This window comes from Acomys minous (assembly GCF_964271855.1).
Source record: "Acomys minous genome assembly, chromosome: 12".
NCBI classification, from domain to species: Eukaryota; Metazoa; Chordata; class Mammalia; order Rodentia; family Muridae; genus Acomys; species Acomys minous.
This window is the reverse complement of record NC_140493.1, coordinates 32854109-32874363: the sequence shown is the minus strand read 5'-3', so window position 1 is coordinate 32874363 and position 20255 is coordinate 32854109. Positions and strand designations below refer to the sequence as shown.

Genomic DNA, 20255 nt, shown 5'->3' with positions numbered 1-20255 from the left:
AGTAACACACTAGACAAAAGTAGTTCTTTGTAACGTCGATGATCCAAAGGATAGCACTGGTTTTACTGTGGTATTTTTCTAAGCAGGTAACAGAGTGATTGGAATATTTTGAGGCTAGAGAGAGGGAAGTGAAATTATACGGGAATGAGAGGATGAATGCGTGCAATTCCTCCTACTCAGGAATTAAGGACCCAGGTAGACACTACACAGCATTCAGTACATCACACATATATTTCACCAGTGCCACCCATTGCAGACAGGGTTTTGTAATGAGCACCAAAATTCCTCTCTGTGGGTCTCATGATCTCCTCAAGGGTTTCAGCAACACTTTGAACTGGTGCTGTTTCCTTGACTGTCATTTACCGGTGTTCCGGTGTTCTGAACGCACATCTGTTCCAAGGTGCTGGGCTGCTGTGCAGTTGCGAACACTGGCTTTGGAGAGAACCCATCAGCGCGATGGGGGAGGCTCCTCTGCAGAACGGGAAGTTTGCTCTTTTCACAGCCAGCACTGCTGTTGGTTTTGCCTGCTGGCTTACAAGAATTGGCTTTTACATCTCTTAATTTAGACACTAGCAGTATGGAGACTCATTTTATGCATGTATATTTTCTGTCTGAGGCGAGCAGTGTTTGTCATTGCAGAAATCCAGACGACTGCCAGCAGTGTGTGAGCATACTGCAGAAATAATCCGCAGGCACTTCACGTTGGAGCGCGAGTACTGAGCATGGGGAAATCAGGAGCTTGCTTATGACTCAGCTGGGACTGATTCCTTTCTTGAAAGAAATCTAACTAGAAGCCAGGATATTCAAGCCATAGTAAGCATTCTCGCTCTAAATCAGTGGAGGTGACTAACCTTTCTACTGTTCCAGAATGTTTGAAGGGGCGACCATTCATCAGACTTGCCAGTCCACCTAGCCAGTATTAGAGCAAACTATGTAACGTATACCTCAGCTTGTTATGTCATGAGCTAAGCACTAGTGCAGATAAAGCTGCTGTGAACATAGTTGAGCAAGAATCCTTGTGGTACGGTGGAGCATAATTCAGCAGTGATATAGCTGGGTCTTCGCATAGATCTATTCCCAGTTTTCTGAGAAATATCCAGTTTGATTTCCACAGTACAAGTTTGCACTCACACAAGCAATGGAGGAGTGTCCCCCTTGCTCCACATCCTGGCCATCATGTGTTGTCACTTGAGCTTTTGATCTTAGCCATTCTGATGGTTGTTAGATAGAGTCTCAGAGTCTATCTATGCAACAACACTGGATGAAAACTGAAAAAGCAATAACATCATCAATATCGTTAATAAAATTTTGTTTTATTTATTTATATCATGTGCATGTGTATGTATGTATATAGGAATGTATGTACCACAGTTTGCATGTAGAAGTCTTAAGACAACTTGCAAGCATTGGCTCTCTTTACACTTGTGCATCTCAGGGACTGAATTCATGCGGTGAGTCTTGATGGCAGGCATCTTTACCCCCTGTGCCACACCACCAGCCCCAATGTCACTTTAACAGATAAGAAAATTAAAGCTGAGAGAGACTAAATAACTTCAAATGGTCAGTAATGTTTCAGGTCACTTTCAGGGAAGCAAAAGGAAACCAGTCACTTGTGCAAGGAAGACTGGAAATGCACTTAAAGTCTGCCATAAACTTCCTCCTCCAGAACAACAAGGCACAAAGTGTTCCGATGTTTTCTCCTACCCAGAGACAAGGGGCAAATGTTTCTGTGCAGGGCTGGCAGTTGGGCTTTGGTTTCCAAGAGGGCTCTTCCCATTTTTGTTAAGGATATTTAATGATTGGATAAGCTTGACTAGTGAGCAGCCAACATTCATAGCAGCGGGTGACAGGCGCAAAGTCCATCTATAAGGACTCTCTGTAGGGCAAGGGCAGCATGTTCTACCAGCTCTTGAGTGACAGAGCATGACCTCAAAGATCATGTAAGTGGAACTCGTGCTGTTAACACTGAACTACCGAAAACCTCTTGACCAGGTCAGGAAGTGCCATGCTTTTATCAGCCTCCAGATTCCAAGGAATGCACAGTCCTCTATAACAACTCCCTGAGAGGGTGCCAATGCAATTTCAGACATTTTGTTTCATGGTTTCAAATAGCATGACCTTGAAGCTCCTCTAGGTGCTCAGGAGGATTATGTGTCTTCTCACAACCCAATGTTTCTTGCCTCCTTTCTCCCATATGTCTGTCTCCTGACTTCCCTTGCCCCTGAGGTTGGTGTTGAAGACCAGACTCTAAGCGATGGCTTCTTTGGGATGTGTGTACTGCTGCTCCTTGCAACTAGCAATAAACAAGAAAGAGTAAGAGAGAGGAAAACTTGTTAACACCATGCTGTATCTAAACAAGCAATCCCAGATGGCATCCTTTATGCCTTCTGCCTCTGATAAGAAAAGATTGAACAGGAAAAAATAAGCAACAGCTGACAAGCCATACCCGGAGCTGAGACCAACAGGAAGAACAGATCCCAGCTCTGTGCACTGTCCTTAGTCATGGCTCAGCACCCAACCCAGAGACCTGCCTGGCTTCAAAAGCTTTCAGCAGTGAGTACTTTTAGCCAGTGAATCATGAATGCTTACATGGCAGGCATTTTGCCTTTTAATTTGATCTTTAGTTTGCTGATGAAGACTGTGGCATAAATGCAGTAATGTATTTTATTTACAGACACTGTGTTGTTAAAAAGAGAGACAGTAAATAAAATTCAATAGATCTTTAGTACCAGTCTGTTTTCCCAGAAAGCAGTGGTAATTCCCATCCTTAAAATGCATTATTCTAATAATGTACATCTGTATGAATATGTGTATATAAGTGTGTGTGTGTGTGTGTGTGTGTGTGTGTGTGTGTGTGTGTGTGTGTGTGAATGAGTATGTGTTCTGGTTCTGAGACATTATAACAATTTTTCTGAAATACTAAAAGCTATCCCAGGTATTTAAATAGCTAGGATTGAATCATTGCTGCATTATTTCCTAGCTATGTGTCCTCAGACAACATTCCCTGTACCTCAATATCTCCCTCTACAAACCAAAGTTAATAGAATTTATTTATTTGCTTGGTGATCATTAAGTGAGAAAGAACATGTGCAGATCTTAGGCATAGAAAATATCTTTAACATGTACTAATCATTAAATGAAACCCATGCTTTCTGTCATTTGTCCATCAACTGAAGCATATAAATACGTATCTTGCCTCTTCTGGACTCTGACATAATCTGGAGCTCCAAATATCAACATAATTGTCATTTTCCTCTGCAATTTAGAATTAAGTACAATTTAGGACACTTTGCTATATCAACATGGAAGTTGATCTTTGTAAGCTGCAAGGGCACACCAGTTGTAACAGACCACCTGCAGAAGCCAAGTCAGCAATGGCATGTTTGTTAATAAGAGCGTGATGTTAGGATGGATCAAAAGAAATGCTCTTTAAAAAAAAGCAGGAGGAGGAGCCCAATGATGCCATTAGTCAACCCATTCACTCCATATTAGCTGCACATCCCGGCCAGCTGCCTTTTTCACAATTGAACAAATGTGAGGTGCTCAAAGAGTGGGTTGAAATGATGAAAGCATTTAAAATGAAAACATTGATACAAAAAAACTCCAGCAGCAACCCTCTAAGTTTTCAGATAGAAGAGAAACCCAAGAGGGTTCTGTTCTCTGCACTTCCTTCTGAAACAGAAGATGGCCGAAGCATTGAGATTAGACAAAGACTTTTCTTACAGTCAAATTCCAGAAAACAAAGGTTAGGAAGTCACAGATGACACAAGCGCTTGTTCTAATAATGTAAAAAAAAAAAAAAAAAAAAAAAACGCAGCAACTCTTTAAAAAGAGCTTATGATAATGGGATGGAAATGAGTCAGAAAATATGCAAATGAAATGCACTTGAAATATATATGTCTTTAAAAATTAAGTGATAAATTGCTTTGTCAAATGCCTATTTTGTGTGACTTCCACCTGCTTACCCCATATTTAAATTCTGGTTTAAGATGTCTTTCGTAAGCTCAAGTTCATTTTTAGGAGACTAGAAAGGTTAAAGAGAAGGTATGTCTCCATATATGGGCAGTGGCAGAGTTTTAAGCTCTGTGGTAGAAGGAAGAAAGGGGAAGGTGATAAAGAGCAAGCAGAGGTAAAACAGTCATAAAAATCCTAGTAAATTGGACTGAGAGAAAAAGGAAGCACATGCTGGCATGAGCCTAGAATAAGACCCTCCTGGAGATCAGTTAGAACGCTTTGACTACACTACTCTCCCTACCTAGTGTAAGACACACTGTCCGCACACGAAGCACTTACTGAAAAAGTAAGTGCATATTTTCCGTAAATCTTAATGCACAGCTTCACGGTTAAGTTCTCCTTAGGGCTGAGTTCTGTTTCTTACTGGTTCTTAGAAGATTAAAGCGCATTTTGTTTGAGAGATTGCTTACTTAAGACTTTTTAAATTGATACCTACAGCACCTAATTATTTCTGCAAAGAGCTACAACCTGGCCCAAGGCAGCAGTGGGGTAGAAAAGCCAGAAAATATCAACGGATGAATAGAACTAAAGCTAGATAATGGGTACAAAGTGGTTAAAAAAAAAAAAAAGGCTAAGCTACCACAAACTACAGAAAATAGAAAGTCCCAAGCTCGGAGAAGGCAGAGAAGAGACTGAAAGTCACAAGTTCGGGAGACGGCAAACAGAACGGGAAGCAAAAAGTTGCCCACTCAAGAAAACACATGAAGATGGAGCCACAGCTATGTGGTAACATGGCAACGCCACTTCTAGCTAGGAGCTGACTCACACAGGAAGCTCTTTATGATATTCCTGCTTCGGCAGGCTTAAATGACAACTCAACAAAACAAAACAAAACAAAACAAAAACCCAATATAGAGCCCAGGGCCTCAAAATCTGCTGAAATCTGACAACTCCCTGACACATTTAGCTATTGTGGAACTGGTCAGCAGATCCTAACATGTTCCTTGAAAACTGATGCACATTTTCCCACCTACAGTAAATCCCTAGAATATTGATAATGACTTAGCACTTACCTGAATTGAAAATGCCTGATCCAGGCTCCTAATGATCTGTTCTCCTTTATTCTTTTTTTCTGCACAATGCATTTTGAAATAAATGAAATACATTTTCCTCTGCAAAATTTCATCCTGTTTGCTTTAGCAGCGACCGCACGCTTTCGAATTTTGTCACTGAACTTTCAGAGGTCTTGGCATGCCAGGGGTTGACAGTATCAGTCACAAGCACAATTTACAAACATATTTTCTCACTCCTTTGAAATAGTTGACTAAATTATTCTCTTAGAGAAAAAGAATTGTACAGTGTTGGATAACACAAGGACTTTACTGCAAACATATCAGTGGCTTTTTCTATTTAATTTTTTAAACAAAATTTTTTCATTCATATTGGAGAACCATAGTTCATTTTAACTGTTTGTTTTCCTTCTCTGTGGTGTTAGGGAGCTCTTATGATTGACTTCCTAGGGCTTACTATTTAACAATTTTATTTCCTGTAAGTTTAACACATTTTATTTACGTATATATTTCTATGACCATATGAGTGTATGCCACATATATGTGGCTGTTATAGAAGAGTTTTCAGAAGCCCTGGACAAGGAGTTTGTGAACCATAAGACACTGGTCCTAGAAATTCAATTCTGATATGGACTCTCATGACAGGAGCAGAGGACACACACAGTTCTGATGTGACTTGATGATCTGGGGTGGATGGGAAGAGGGTTCCTATTTTCTGAGGAAAAGGGGAAGGGAGAGTGGGGGAATGGAGGGAGGGCAGGAATGGGAGGAGAGGGGGGCTGAGTCTATGCTTAGGATGCAAAGTAAATAAAAATGTTTAAAGAATAAATACTTTAAATTTCTGAATCATCTCTCCAGTCTCAGAATTTCAATACATAAATCTTTAATATATTTAAAGCCATTTGCCTATTTAGACCTATGTCATGGTTTTCTTAGTTCCCAAAAATTTTGTTTACTTTCTGAAAAACTTGTCTTTCTCGGCCTCCTCATAAAGACATGCTGGCCAGGATGAACTGTACATCATAGAGGCAGCCTGGGAATCTGATGCCTTTTTTCAATGAGAACATTGTCACTGATGCAAGCGGTGATTATGTTACTTCTTAGGCTGGACATTATCCTGTTGACTCATTGAGTTCAAAATCACACTGAATCTTAACTTGTATTTTTTCCACTTTTTTGAAAGCATATGCTTCTGAGTAATACCAATCTCTCTGCTTTTACAGCTTAGAGGAACAATTAATGAACACATGAAAAATCCAGTGTTCTTGAAAGTGTTCTCACTTTTTTTTCTGTCAAGCTACATGGCAATATGTAAAAAGGAATAAAATAGAGGGAAAGTATAGTTTATAACTAAAGTTGAGTTTGTGAAACATGCATTGAAATTAGTATTGGTTTTCAAGCTCTGTTAAAAAAAACAAAAGAAAAACCAAAACCAACAACAACAACAACAACAACAAACAAACAAACAAAAACCCCACACTGCCTGATTCTCATTAAGTTCTTGTATTCATAATGGCTCTGATTTCCAGTTTATATCTGACCTCAAGTAGATAATGATTATTTTTGACAAACTATCCTGCTCAAGGTGTAGGTTAACATCTCTAGGTTATAGATGTAACTACAAGCTAAATTTCTCATTTGATAAATACATCTAAGAGTTCTCACACAAAACTGAGAATCCATAAATTAAAATTTAAGACTGTTGCTCAAGTCTTAGATATACTTTGGTTGAAACTGACAAAAAGCAAGCTGTTTAAAAGTAATTTAGAATGTTCCTATATGTTTTTGCTTTAGTCACATTCAAAAATAATTTTTGGTGTGTGTGTGTGTGTGTGTGTGCGCGCGCGCGCATGGGCCTGTATGAGTCTTTGTGTGTCTGTGAGAGCCAGTTGGAGAGATCAGACCCTAAGCAACTGGAGTTAACTAACATGGGTGCTGAGAATCGAAACTTGGTCCCCTACCTACTAGAGCAGCCCTGAGTCTTCACTGCTAAACAGTACGTTCAGTTCCTAATATTTGCATCTTAAACTTTAAAGTGAATGTATTGACAAGTAAGAACTTGATCATTTATCTTGTTATTTGATAGTATAGTCCTGTTGGGTATTTTCATTACTATCGTGGAAAACATGACACTTATTAAACAGATTCCCTATCACAGGTATCAGGCCATCACGGCAGGAAGTATATGGTGAAGCAGAGCAGGTCATATCAGAACAACTGCCAACAACTGGGGCAGTGGGAGCTCTTATTAGCTTGATTCCTCCTCTTCCCCTTTTATTCTGTCAGGACCCACAGTTCCTGAGGCTGTACCACTGGTAGTCAATGCAACTGCTCTCCATTAATCCTATCCGGCATGCTCTCTTACAGATGCACCCACAGTAAACTCTCCTGATAGACTAGACTCTTCGTCATCTAACCAAGTTTACAATTAAAATCAACCATCATGAACATTTGAACTTTGAGACTAGAAAATTTAATTGTGGTGCACTTTATTGCTTGTATGCTTTTTCATTTTTAAATGTGTTTTATAACAAAATAACTAAAATAGTAAACCTGGCCCTAACCCAGTTATCCCTTAAAGGAAGCCTACAGAACCTCAAGGTGGAAAGGAAGGATGATATTTTCCTGTTCTACATCTTAAAACATGCAGCTTAGGGTCCAGACTACAAAAAGGGAGGAATGGTTAGTTAGGTATACAGGAAAGAGCTCATGGAAGACCTTCTCATGACTGGACATGGTAACCATCTATTTTGTTCACTTACAGATAGGATTGTATTTTTGTGATCACATTTGTATGACAATCACTTTGCAGAATGAGCAAAGCTCAGATACCTCTGTTTTCTCTGAGGAAAGAACAATGCAACCCACTTCTATTCCCTGATGAGTAATAATGACATTCACTTTAACAAGATCAACAAGAGCCCTTACTCCATTGGAGCCCTAACCATCAGTGGTAAGTAGATGACAAAGAGGAAGGATCACCACATTCAAAGTCCCACAATGCACAATGGCTATAGGAGATGCTTTAGAATGATCCCATTGTAGAAGCATGTGCTAATGCATACATTCAACTCTGTGTATGTGTTTAAGGCTGTACCGTCCTATCCTTGTATACAGATAATTATATATCTCTAGGTTTACCTTGACCACATAGTTCTATTGTGGGAGAATAAGCCATAAGTAAACTGCTTGGCAGTTACAAGTATCAGGAAAGGCCTAGTGCTACATAATGAATCACTGTTGTCAGGCAGAATCATACAAAACAGCTATTATTTGCTAGATAAAGGTGAGGCTATTCTGGCTCTTTAGGTGATTGTAAATAAATCTTTTGCAATGTCTTGGAACAAGATCAGCCGACAAAAAGAAAGAAAGGTTGTGAAGCTTCGGAGCCATTTGACAAGGTCTTCTTGTGAACTTTCTTCCTCACACCTTCCGCACTTACAGAACCCAAGCATCATGCTGCCTGTGCTCATGCTTCCCCCTTATACATGGAACAGAAGTGTTGTCTTCCTTACTGGGAAAAGTTATCTAAAGTGTTTAGATTCTCCTTTCATCCACTGCATGCATTTGCTTCATCTGGTGCCAACAGAAGCAGTGTGATCCGAAGCTCTAACAGGAAAAGGTAGTGTGCCAAGTGCTACTAAGCCTTGGAGGCAGAAGAGTGCCTCCAGAAATGTCGAAACAGCTGTATTTGATGAATGGGCAAGGCATGCAGAGAATGCAGCTAAGGCTAGCCACAGTTTCCTCAGTGGTGTCCTTGTGTAGTAGATGACAAGGTTGGTACCAGCTGCCTCTGGTGCAGGTTTTCTGTGAAAAGGACTGAGTGTTCTTGCAATTCTCTTTTGATGATCAGACTCTTTGGAAAAGTAAAGAAGCAATTACAATGCAATGCCTGTGTTGAGATTTGCTACTTGAAAACAATAAGGTGAACAAGGACCAAAATTAAATGGAAAATGAGCCGTAGGACAGAAAATGTGAATTTTCATGCTTCTCTCTACAAGAGCCTACTTGCCAGACCTGTGAATTTCTTCCAGGCTTAGAAATGTATGGAGGAATGAATGCCGTGCTAATATTTCTGACTGATAGCCACTAAATTCTATATTACACTGCTCAATACAGTAGCCACTGGTCACGTGAAACCATTAAAACTAATATCATTAAAAAGTTAACCATCATATATGCGGAGCTCGCAGGCCCTAGGGGTTAACCTACAACTATTATTCTGGCAAAGAGACACAGCATTAAACTGCTCTCCAAACTCCCTATCTCTGTAGATCAGTTATTGTATCTCTCAAACCTCATCAGAGATGTGTGTGTGTGTGTCTGTGTGTGTGTGTGTGAGTGTATGTGTGTGTGTGTGCATGTGTGTGTGTGTGTGTGTGTGCGTGTGTGCGTGCACACAGTGGATTGTAGTTATCACAGAAACAAGTGCTTAAAACCCAGAGCATAAGTGCTAGTGGAGTGTTCAGACACAAACTATCATTGTTTCCCCTTAAGACTTAGGATTCAGGGCCAGATAGAATGTAAGATGCAGGAGCAGAGTGAAATATTGTCTTCTGGATAAGGCATGACTATTATATTCTTGAACTCACAATGTTTGCCTATGAAAGACTTATTCCAGGTCAAGCCACTAAACATTGTAGCATTGAAGCAAAAAGGGTTTCATAAGCCCCACCACCAACTATGGGATAGGGAAAGTCAACTTTCTTTAAGGACGTAGACCCTGTAGCTTGACAATGCTCTTTGGATGGTCTCATACCCAAGAGTATATGGGCAGCATAAATTACAGTAGACAGTTTATTAAAGAGATAAAAATAGATGTGATATTGATAAGGTAGTAGAGATGGATATGAAAGAAAACAGGAGAAGGAGTAGAGAGAGAATATGATCAAAATATAATGTCTCAAATTATCAAAGATGTTGTAAAGAAGTCTCTGTGAGTAGATAGTGGCTGTTGCCCAAAGACCTGATGAACTGAGTTTAATTCCTGGATCCTAAAAATGGCAGGAGAAAACTAACTCTCAGGAGTTTTCCTCTGACTTCCACGTACCTGTATAACTCCCCTGCCCACACACACACACACACACACACACACACACACACTCACCCACTCACTCACACGTACTCACTTACTGAATAAAATGAATTCTTTTAAAACCATATAAGGGAAGACAGAGATGGGTGGGTTTCTAGAGATCACAGACCAGCTTGCCCAACCTCCATGGCAAGGTCCACGCCATGTAAAGTGTCTGTCTCAAATACTGTGGGCAACAACCTGAAGAGCAATATCAAGCTAGTTCCCTGCTGACTATGTGCACATTCATGTATCTGCATAGCCCCACCCACATAGACACACCCACACAAGAAACAGCACATACACACATACACAAGAAAATTTTAAATTCAATTCCTTAGCCTTAGTTTCATGTGTGTGTGTGTGTGTGTGTGTGTATGCACATATATATATTTATGCAAAGTATCCTATGAGAAAATATGTTCAAGACGTGGAATTTTTCTAGATTTTCTTAGACTTCTAGAGGCAACATGTCAATGAAAAAATGGCCGAAATGGTGTTTTTCCGTTAATATTTCTAAAAACTCTTGATGCTGTTCAAGAATGTTAAACAATTGAAAAACACTAAATTCTTTAACTTTTCTGATAAAATCATAATGTACATAATTATTGAGAATGCATAATGAAGAAGCTGGTCTACTATTGATTAACCCAATGGGTAATTTAAAAAGAATCTTAACACAACAGCCTTTATTTAGAAGTCATCTATTAACCCTACCCAAAACTCAACTTCCATAGAGCAGTTTCGGGAAGAATTTTGTCAGATGAAGATTTCTCTCAGGCCCTTCATCCACCTAAGATCAGAGCAGGCAAAAGGAAAGTTGCAATGTCAATCAACTTGCCTGAAGTCAGCCCTGTCAGAACATAAGTGTCATGACTTGGGGAAAGTCATGATAGTCAATGTAAACAAGGAAATCCAAAATGGGACCATGAATTCAGGCGCTTTCGTTGCTATTCCTGGAGATATAGCCAGAAAGGGGCTGCTTTTGCTCACATAGGTTGCTCATTATTAATTTAATATGAAGGCCTTCAAGTGACCAATCCTGGCTTTGTTTCCTGAAGTCCTGTGACCATGAACCTACCTAATTTTACAGAATTTTGGGAGCCTAACATGTCAAGGATGAAGTCATAGTTAGATTTTTCTGTATACTTCAGTGGCAGCATTTTTCCTGATGTCCCAGGTGGGCAGATACTTAAAAATCTTTTTTTATTTTTAATTTTTTATTAATTAAACATTTTTATTTTTTACATATTCATTTATATTATTACTATTAGATGCCATTCTTCATATGGCATAAATGAAGATTTACAGATGTCTTCTTTTCCTGCTCATACAAAGGGCAGAAATCCAGCCTTAATTGTTCCATGAATCACACACACCTTATACACTTATAATTTTAGGCTTGTATAATGCTTGTGAGAAATTATATGCTTTCAGAACAAAAGAACCAGACACTGACGTTGGATCAGAGGCGACAGGATGAATTCCTTGTAGCATACTGGACATTGACATCCTGTTTGGAGAAAGAGGTGGAAAAGAAAATAAGGGGGAATATAGAAATGTATAGGGAAGATAGAACAAAAGTTAGATTACTGAATCTACTTCTCAACTTAATGCCTCAAATGTCACACAACATATTTTTAATTCACTGGTATATATAATTTGTATATAGATGCAAAATAAATTCTATATACAGTGGTATAGAATTCAAACCTAAAAATATCTTAACCCCTAAACAACTAAGCTTCATTGTAAGACTAAACTACCTGGTCTTCAACCACATCAGAGACCTGAGAAGGAATAAACTTGATTACCTGAGTATGCCAGGAGTGCAGGTTAGTAGCTTTCTAAATGAAAAGAGGACAGAGACAGTTTTCTACCTGAATAGTCACCCCAAACTCTCTATAATGGTGGAACATCTTCTTTAGCCTTCTGGACCAATATACGTAACAGACATATTTGTGAAGCAGGAACTATTGAGGACTTACTTACCCTGTCTTGGCAGAGTTTAGCCATTGGCTATGCTTGCATCCAAACTTGCCCTTTTTTAGGCAGTATTCCGTCTCTGATAAAAAGGAAGACATTTTGCCCAGTGGCTTGTTTGCCACATTTGAAGCCATCTTCAAAGAGGCTCATCATCCTCTGTGAGGTAGGCTATGTGTTGCCTAGAGTTAACCTGTTTCATTGTCAGTGAATCTTTAAAATAATAAAAACATTTTAAAATGCCATATTCTGCATGTCTCTGAGGTTTTTGAAGACCTTATATAACTATCCTACCTTATCTTTCTGCAGAATCATATCTTACTGCTGTACCTAAGATGCATATTCTTGTGATAAAAGTAGACTAGGAATTGACATGACCATGATTGATCAGCTAACAATTAACTTGTATAACTTATTTATCCTAAACAATATGCAATAGCATTTTCAAAGTATTAGACATAAAGCTTGTATTATAATTGAGTTATATGGGTACAATACTTCATATTAGAGTAGAAATATATATAATGTATGCAAAGAATAAACTTACATTTGAAATCTATACTTCTTTATCTAGAATTAAACTTATTTTGCATCTACATACAAAATTCTATACCAGTGAATTTAAAATAACCTGGTGAGTGACAATTGAGACGTTAAGTTGAGAAATAGATTCACTAATCTACTTTTTGTTCTATCTTCCCTATATATTTCTATATTACTTTTTCTTTCTTTTCAACCCCTATCTCCAAACCTAAGAATGTAAGATAAGGGGAAAGAGAGGTATTGCTGAATCTAACCTTGTTTTCTTTCTAAATAAGAACAATAATAACTTGTAACCAACTCCCGTTGATAATAACTCTCCATAGCCCAAGAAAGCAACCAAATGCCTACTTGACCCTCTTTACACTAGGGCGTCATTCTCTTAAGGTTTCTTCTGGCTGATTTGGAAACTACAGTTCCTCCAGCAAGCTGCCTTGTGCACCATCAAAGCAAAGCACTGTGTGAGAAAAAAACAAAGGCATGAGCACAGATACTTTGAGTGCCCTGCTGTGCAGTGGTGTCTCCCACTCCATGGAATGAACCAGCATCTTTTATTGTTCTCCAAAACCCACCCCTTACCTTATCTTCATTTTCCTCCTCCCTTCCCTTTCTAGTCTTTCCCTCTCATCCTCTATCTTCTTCCTCCTCTTTTCTTTACTTCCCTTTCATTTCCTATCTCTTCCAACCCTTTTCCCCTCCTCCTCTTGCTATCTATTTCCTCCCCATACCTCCCTAACCCTTTTCTCTGTTTTTCTTCATCTCTTTTTTCCTTTCTCCCTCTCCCTTCTTTCCATTCTTCTTCTTTTTTCCTCTCATTTCTTCTCCACACACCTTCTAATCTCTACTTCTGTTTCACTGCGTTTTCTCTCTCTCTGGTTGAATAATTGTTTCCAAGGGTTCTTATTTTCCATGGCAGCTCCTTTAAAATTACCTTAATGTGAATAAACTGTTGCTTTGTATCTCCCCCATTTGAAAGACTAAATTGGAAAGCTACTACCAGTTTGCGCTAGAGTCATATAGCTTGAATTACATGACATGGAACCTGAATATAGAATGCTACCATGCAAAGGACTCTGAACAAGTTTCTGAATAATTTGTCCCCAGGCTTTCTTCATATCTGCAAGATGTGTTCTTATTTGAGGATCAGTTAAAAACAATGTTATAATAAAAAAGAAGGAAATGGAAATAATGCCCTTTGCTGTTCAAGCTAATGCACTAATACAAGGATTCTAGAACAGAACAGAATAGAATAGAATAGTTAAGTTGCATAGTAAGGTCTTATTCAAAATGACAGCAGCATATAGATTATTAATATATTTGGGCACTTTCATTTAAAAGCATCCTAAGTATTAGTTTTCAAGAGTAAATGTTACACATTAAAAGAAATCTAAGTGAGGTTTGTGCTTATTGGATAGATTTGTGCAATACCTTTGTTGCTGCATACATTTGAAGATTTAAAAAGTAATCATTTAATTCTGAGATATGGCTTTATGTCAGTATATGTCTTCCGTACATTTCCTATTATTATATACAGCTATACTATGAATAAAATATTTTGAAAATACTTAATATCATTCAGCGAAAGGGAATCAAAGTCTACAAATGAAGTCCTAGCAGTGGAAAAGTCAGTTTTGCATAATACTATTAAAAAACAATTACCTGTTTGTTTCTAAAACATACTAGACAGGTCCAAACATCTTGCGATAGGGCTTTTCTCACGCTAATCTCACGTTGCTCTCTGTTGTGGTACTGAGGTTGACAGAGACTGTTTCACACGACTTGCAGATTTTTATTCTTTGAAACTATCAAGCGTGCTGTGATAACAGGTTCACCGATCTCACTTGTCTCATGTAGACATGACCTGGCTAGCACTGAAATAAGAGCAATCAGCAATGTTTCAAGAAAAACTCCACGAACCTGTGCACATAAGAGGACAGTGAAAATAAACATAAGTATGGTGCAGGGGATAATTCCAAATAACTGGCATAGATGACCATTTCACTGTCCTTAGTAACTGGTGGCAGAATAAAGTCACTAGATTCTTTAATTTCAAAGGGCAGACTGACTGTGCCTGTTACATTTGGATTGTAGAAGATATCTTCTGCCTCACCCTTAACCTTGCTTCCCAGGAAACCTGAATCTTCCTTAACTTCAAGCACGACCATGCAAACCGCATATTCCATAAAAAGAACAAAAGAAGCCAGCCAGCCGAAGCATGGCGTGGGCATTTGCTTCCTATAGTATAGAACCAAAATCAACTGAAGAGAAGTCTTGCTAGCCCTCACTCATCAGCTGTATGTTTGTGTGCTTCGGCAGAGGCAGGATGCAGTTGATGGTGCACAGGCTTATTTCTTGAGTCCCTCTTGCAAAAGCTCGGTGTGGATCCCAGAACCTCCGTTTGTACTTTCATCCTCCTCCTCTATGATTTGTTTACTCCTCCCTGTCACTGTTAGCTCATCACGAAAATATCATTGTTCAGCAGATAACTAGGATAATACTAATATAGGATAATGTGACTCTTGTAGTAATAACTACATAATAGGAAAAAACTGCTTATCTTTGCCAGTATTACTAATTTCCTTCAGCCTGTTTCCTATGTGTGGAACATATTCACAGGCATGAATTTTCAAGGAATTAGTATACTCATTTCTAAAACATCTCTTGTATTATTGCCCTAATAAAATGTTTGTTGTTTGAATTTTGTTTCCATTGTACTGCATTTGCAGTGCCAAGGCAGTGTTTTAAATATAATATTGCACTGGCTTCTCTTTCCTATGACAAAAGCATTTCCTCTTTTGTCTCCTGATTCAAGGACTGTACCTTGTGCTTAGCTATAGCTCACATATTAAATTAACATTAGTTGGTCCAGTAAGTATTTGTGTGTATCCTCTGTATACCTGCAGCACCCAAGTAAATAACTATTTGGAGCACATATGTGCAAACATATTCTAATCATTTATTTTTTTTTTACCAGTAATGGGAGAATATGACGAAGCAAACATGAAAATATATCAGGTTCTTAAAAACTAGAAGAAGTTCTGACTTTTTTCCTTTTTGTAGTTTATATCACAATTTCCTACCCTGTAGCCATTAGTGAACCATGACATGAATCTCATTCCTTGTATGAATATTAAAATACATGTAGCATACATTCCTCTAGACCTGTATTTTTATTTCCTTCATTCCCTGGTATTTAATCACTTTCACCCATCACTCTCCTGCATTTGGTTGCTCACAACTCCAATTTAGCACCTATGCCTCAGCAACACACTAGGACTATTGTTCCCATTTTTGTAAGTTGATCTATTTTATACAGCCGAGGTCAAATGCCAACATTCCCTTGAAGAAATCTTTTTGATCAAAATTAAAATTAACTGCTAGTCTTTACATATGCATAATATTTGAATCTTTTCTGAACCATGACAATAAGTCTTTCTGGATTATTTCATTAAGCTAGAATTTGTTGAGTGTCACAGTAATCAAGCACAGTTGTGGTATGAGTTGTGTGTTTTGTTCAGTTCACTTAACTAAACACTTGAGGTCAGTACCAAATATTGCTTAGATGTATTCTAATTAAAACAACAAAATCAGAGCTCTACATGAGCCACAAAGTAAGAATCCATGCAGGCTTGCCACACATATAACTCACATACAATGTGCCGTCTCCAGTGACCATCTGTTACCAACCCTACAGACACATGTACAGTTTTAATAAATGATACACAGCATGCCAATACTATGTGATTCTGGCTTAAGTCGATGCATATGAGCTCGATAGTCAGAAGTCATTGTATTGAAAGATCTTTTGGTTTTATCCATCATCCCACATACTTACAAACAGCTCCAAAGCCTTGCTGTGAGTGTCATAAGAGACAAAACTGTCTTAAGAATGTTTGATGGTTAATATTAAACTTTCCCAATATGCTTATAATCTCATACTTGAGACTATACTCTCCAATTTCAAATTTCTAGTGTTTCTGTTCACCTAAGTCCTGCAATTTCTTTAAAGGAGAGTAGAAGAAATGGGAATGCCAACTAAAGCCTAGGGTTTTGTTTGTTTGTTTGTTTGTTTTTGTTTTTTTTTTTTGTTTTTTTTTTTGTTTTTAGGAATTTTGTCTTTATACATCTCACAGTATTCTTGGTGACTATTGAAGTAACTCTGCTACAGACTAAGCAGGAAGATGCACCCTAACTCAAACGCTGTTTCCCCTCTGAGGCCTTGGCGTCACTGTGATCATTGGTCCTAGCTTCTGAACATTTACGGGGTTGATCTTCTGATTGTACATTACAGCTCGTACATCTATGCCTCAGGAAACATTGTGGAAGAGGATGCAGGAAGCCTGTAAGAGCCAGAATGTCAGGTAGTCTGCTGTAAAAACAGTTTATCCTAGAAATGGCTACATAAGAAATAATTGAACAATGACAAATCAACAAAGTTGTAAGCGTGCACACATATCAGAGGCAGGGGGCGGGGAGGGAGAGGGGGGAGGGAGGGAGGGAGAGGGAGGGACAGCGGAAGGGAGGGAGACAGAGAAAGAGAAACAGAAAAACAGAGTTAGAAGAGGTTTTGTAGTTTTATAAATGCCCCCTCCCCCTCCAGAGTGGAAGGGGACAATTTTACTGAGTCTAACCACTAGACTAAAAAACCCTCCCTAGTTACTCTGGGAGAAGGAAATTTAACTTCTTCTAAAGATGAAGTAGTCAGTCCCAAAGCCATATTTATTCAAACAAAAACACACACAAGCAAAAAAAACAGACTCTTCATATAAATAGATATAGTAATACTGCATATATTATGGCACTTCCTAATGAATTGATTATAGATAAAAAATGAAAAGGGATATATGTGTATTGGAAAATAAAACCTTTTTAAAACTGAACAAAGTATTTCTACATACATATATACATATGTAAAAATAATAATAAAAGAAAAAACTATTCACTTTAGAGTATGAGAACATGGTTGGGGTTCAAGGAAAGGTATCAGGGATGACCTCAAGGAGGGTAAAACAAAACAAAAAAGATTTTATTTCCAAATGTTGATGTTTGTGACAGCTAGCACATTAATCAGTGTTTAATTCTGCTGCTATTACAAGGACTTAATCTGGACCTTGTATGACCTGATATACTGAGGCCTACCTCAGGAGAGAAACCATACATCTCAAGGCGGCACCCTTAATGGCTTTTTGTCTCTTTATAACCACAACCCCATTCAGAATAGAAATGCCAGCAAACCTTCTGCACTCTCATGTAGATTGTAAAGAACAGGTTTCGATCCATTTTCTCCTTTCAACAGCTCACACACTAACCAGCAGCCACAGCATCTTCTCTGCGATGATCACCTAAGAAGACTGTTCGGCTTCCTTCTGCTAACTTGGATTTTAATTTTGCTTTTTTTTCACTCCACTGCAACAGTGAGAGAAAGGCAACAGTTTTCAGACAGTGTACAAATGGAAGTTAACAAACAGCCCAGACTCTTAATGATTTATCAAACATAGAAGGGCCAGGAATTAGGGGTTATTTGTCAAATATTTATAATCCATTCATCATATTAATGGCCTTTAGCAAAATGATGAAAATGATGGACAGCTGTTTCTCTTCACTAGAGGCTAAGGTCCAGAGCCACCTTTTCACCAGTGGTGCATTCTTACTTTGTGGTTGTTTTCTACTTTTTCTTCCACCACCTGAAAGTCTCATAGCACCTTTTGTTTGTATTTTTTATTTACTCTTGGTTTTCATCCTCTGAGTATTGCTACCTATGTATTTATTTTTTCTAAGATGTCCCTCTCCATTCAGTGTTGAGTGTTCAGTATATCTGTAGATAAAGCCAGAGAAATTATTTATTACAGGAAGAAATCAAACTTGGGCATCTACATAAGACTCCTTCAACTTTCCAACAGCTGCTAATGCATACAATTCTCTCTCTCTCTCTCTCTCTCTCTCTCTCTCTCTCTCTCTCTCTCTCTCTCTCTCTCTCTCTCTCTCTCTCTCTCCAAGGAAGCTGCCATCCAGGAAAAGAATGGAAGTCCACTTCTATCAATCTTTGGTTGGTAACAAATCCTTGTATCTGAACATGGATTTAGTTTTGGGAAATAGGAGTCAATTGGAGCCTGGGCTTCTCTGTCATTTATTGCTTAAAGAGTCACTGACATTTCAAGGGAGATAAAAAGCAAATCCTGAAATTGTATGTGTAGATTTTCTTTTATTATTATTTTTGGCTGGCTCTAGTGACAACATAGGCAATGGTGACACATAATTCATTGAATGATAACACTTTATAATTCTATAACTCTTTTCAAGATGAAAAAATAGGGAGATGATTATAACTCTAAAAATGATTCCTGTTCATTTTCTAAAACAGTTTTATTTTCTCATACACATATTTCCCATTTCATCTGAAAAATCTATATCCAGACCATTGCCAAATAGTAAAACATAAGCAGAAAATACTATTGCTCTAAGTCTGGTTGCTTAAGCTTCAACTTTATCTTTCCTATCTCAAATTCAGTGATCTTGGACAAAATAACGTAAACTCCCTGTATCTCAATTCTTTCACCTCAATAATAACAGAGATTTTGGTGAAGGATAGCCAAATTAATGCATGTGAATCAGTGTCTAGCTTATAAGTATGTGTCCAACTAGATTTGACTAGTTTATTATTGTGTCATTTTAAAAACTAATTTTGATTTTACCTCAAAATTCAAATTATATTTTAAAAGACCACTTTCATCACATGTAACTCATTTGAACATAAAAGGATTTGAGTCATATTTGCTGCATGAGAGTTATTACCTGAACCCTGGGCTCTGTGTAACATTCAGAAGCATGGACAGCATCACCATGAGTGTACTGTGAGTCAGAAGGGCCTCGGAGCACTCCAATGGTATCTGCACTTGGCATGAGACATCACAGACATAAATGTACTTGGAAAAAAGTGAAGGAAAGTATGTTGGTTCTGGATGAAGACACCATGCTTGTCAAATTGTTTTGAAATGTCCTGGTTTCTCTTCAATATCCCTCCTATTGACTCCAACACTGAAGGCCATGGTCATTAGCTAGCCCACTAAGGGAACTATGAATCACTTTTACTGCCCACCAATGCTCTGGCTTATCCCAAAGACACAAGCAAACCCAAGGTAATGGGGGAAGTACCTCATCTCTGCAGTGCAGTGCAAGATGGGAGGTGGGAGTTAACGTTGTTTCCTCATGGATCTTACAGCACCAAGGCAACAAGTACTGCCTTCTAAGGCCTGGGGTAACTGACCATGTGAGAAGGAAGTCCCTTTGACTCTTCACACACCAGGGAGATGCCCCCACTTCCTGCCATCTGGAAGTTAGAGGTCTTGAACCAACAACACATGACTGTTGCAAACATGTATTTTGTGGAGTCCATCATCCTGTTTAACTTGGCAACACCTACAACCACTCCAACATTTCATGAATGAGAAGACTGCCAAATTGATATGTTTCTGATTCAGTTGCTTTTAAGTCATTTTCTCTGAGCTTTCATGATGCCTGTACTGAGGACAGATCTTGCCTTCAATCTTTAAAAAAATTTTTTTAAGTTACACTGTCTAAGTTTTCTCTTTCTGGTGAGGAGATTGAAAGCTATGAAAGTCATTCCAAAAGTTTTT

At 38.4% G+C, this 20255-nt stretch overlaps 1 long non-coding RNA gene across 1 annotated transcript; it reads right to left on the bottom strand.

Annotated features, from left to right (window-relative positions):
* Nucleotides 1–1280: 1280 nt before the first annotated feature.
* LOC311579818 lies at nucleotides 1281–18046 on the bottom strand. The gene is made up of 4 exons (XR_014773253.1): nucleotides 17857–18046; nucleotides 16884–16961; nucleotides 14281–14538; nucleotides 1281–2293 (listed from the first exon to the last, which is right to left on the bottom strand). It is a non-coding gene; the product is annotated as an uncharacterized lncRNA (long non-coding RNA).
* Nucleotides 18047–20255: the final 2209 nt, after the last annotated feature.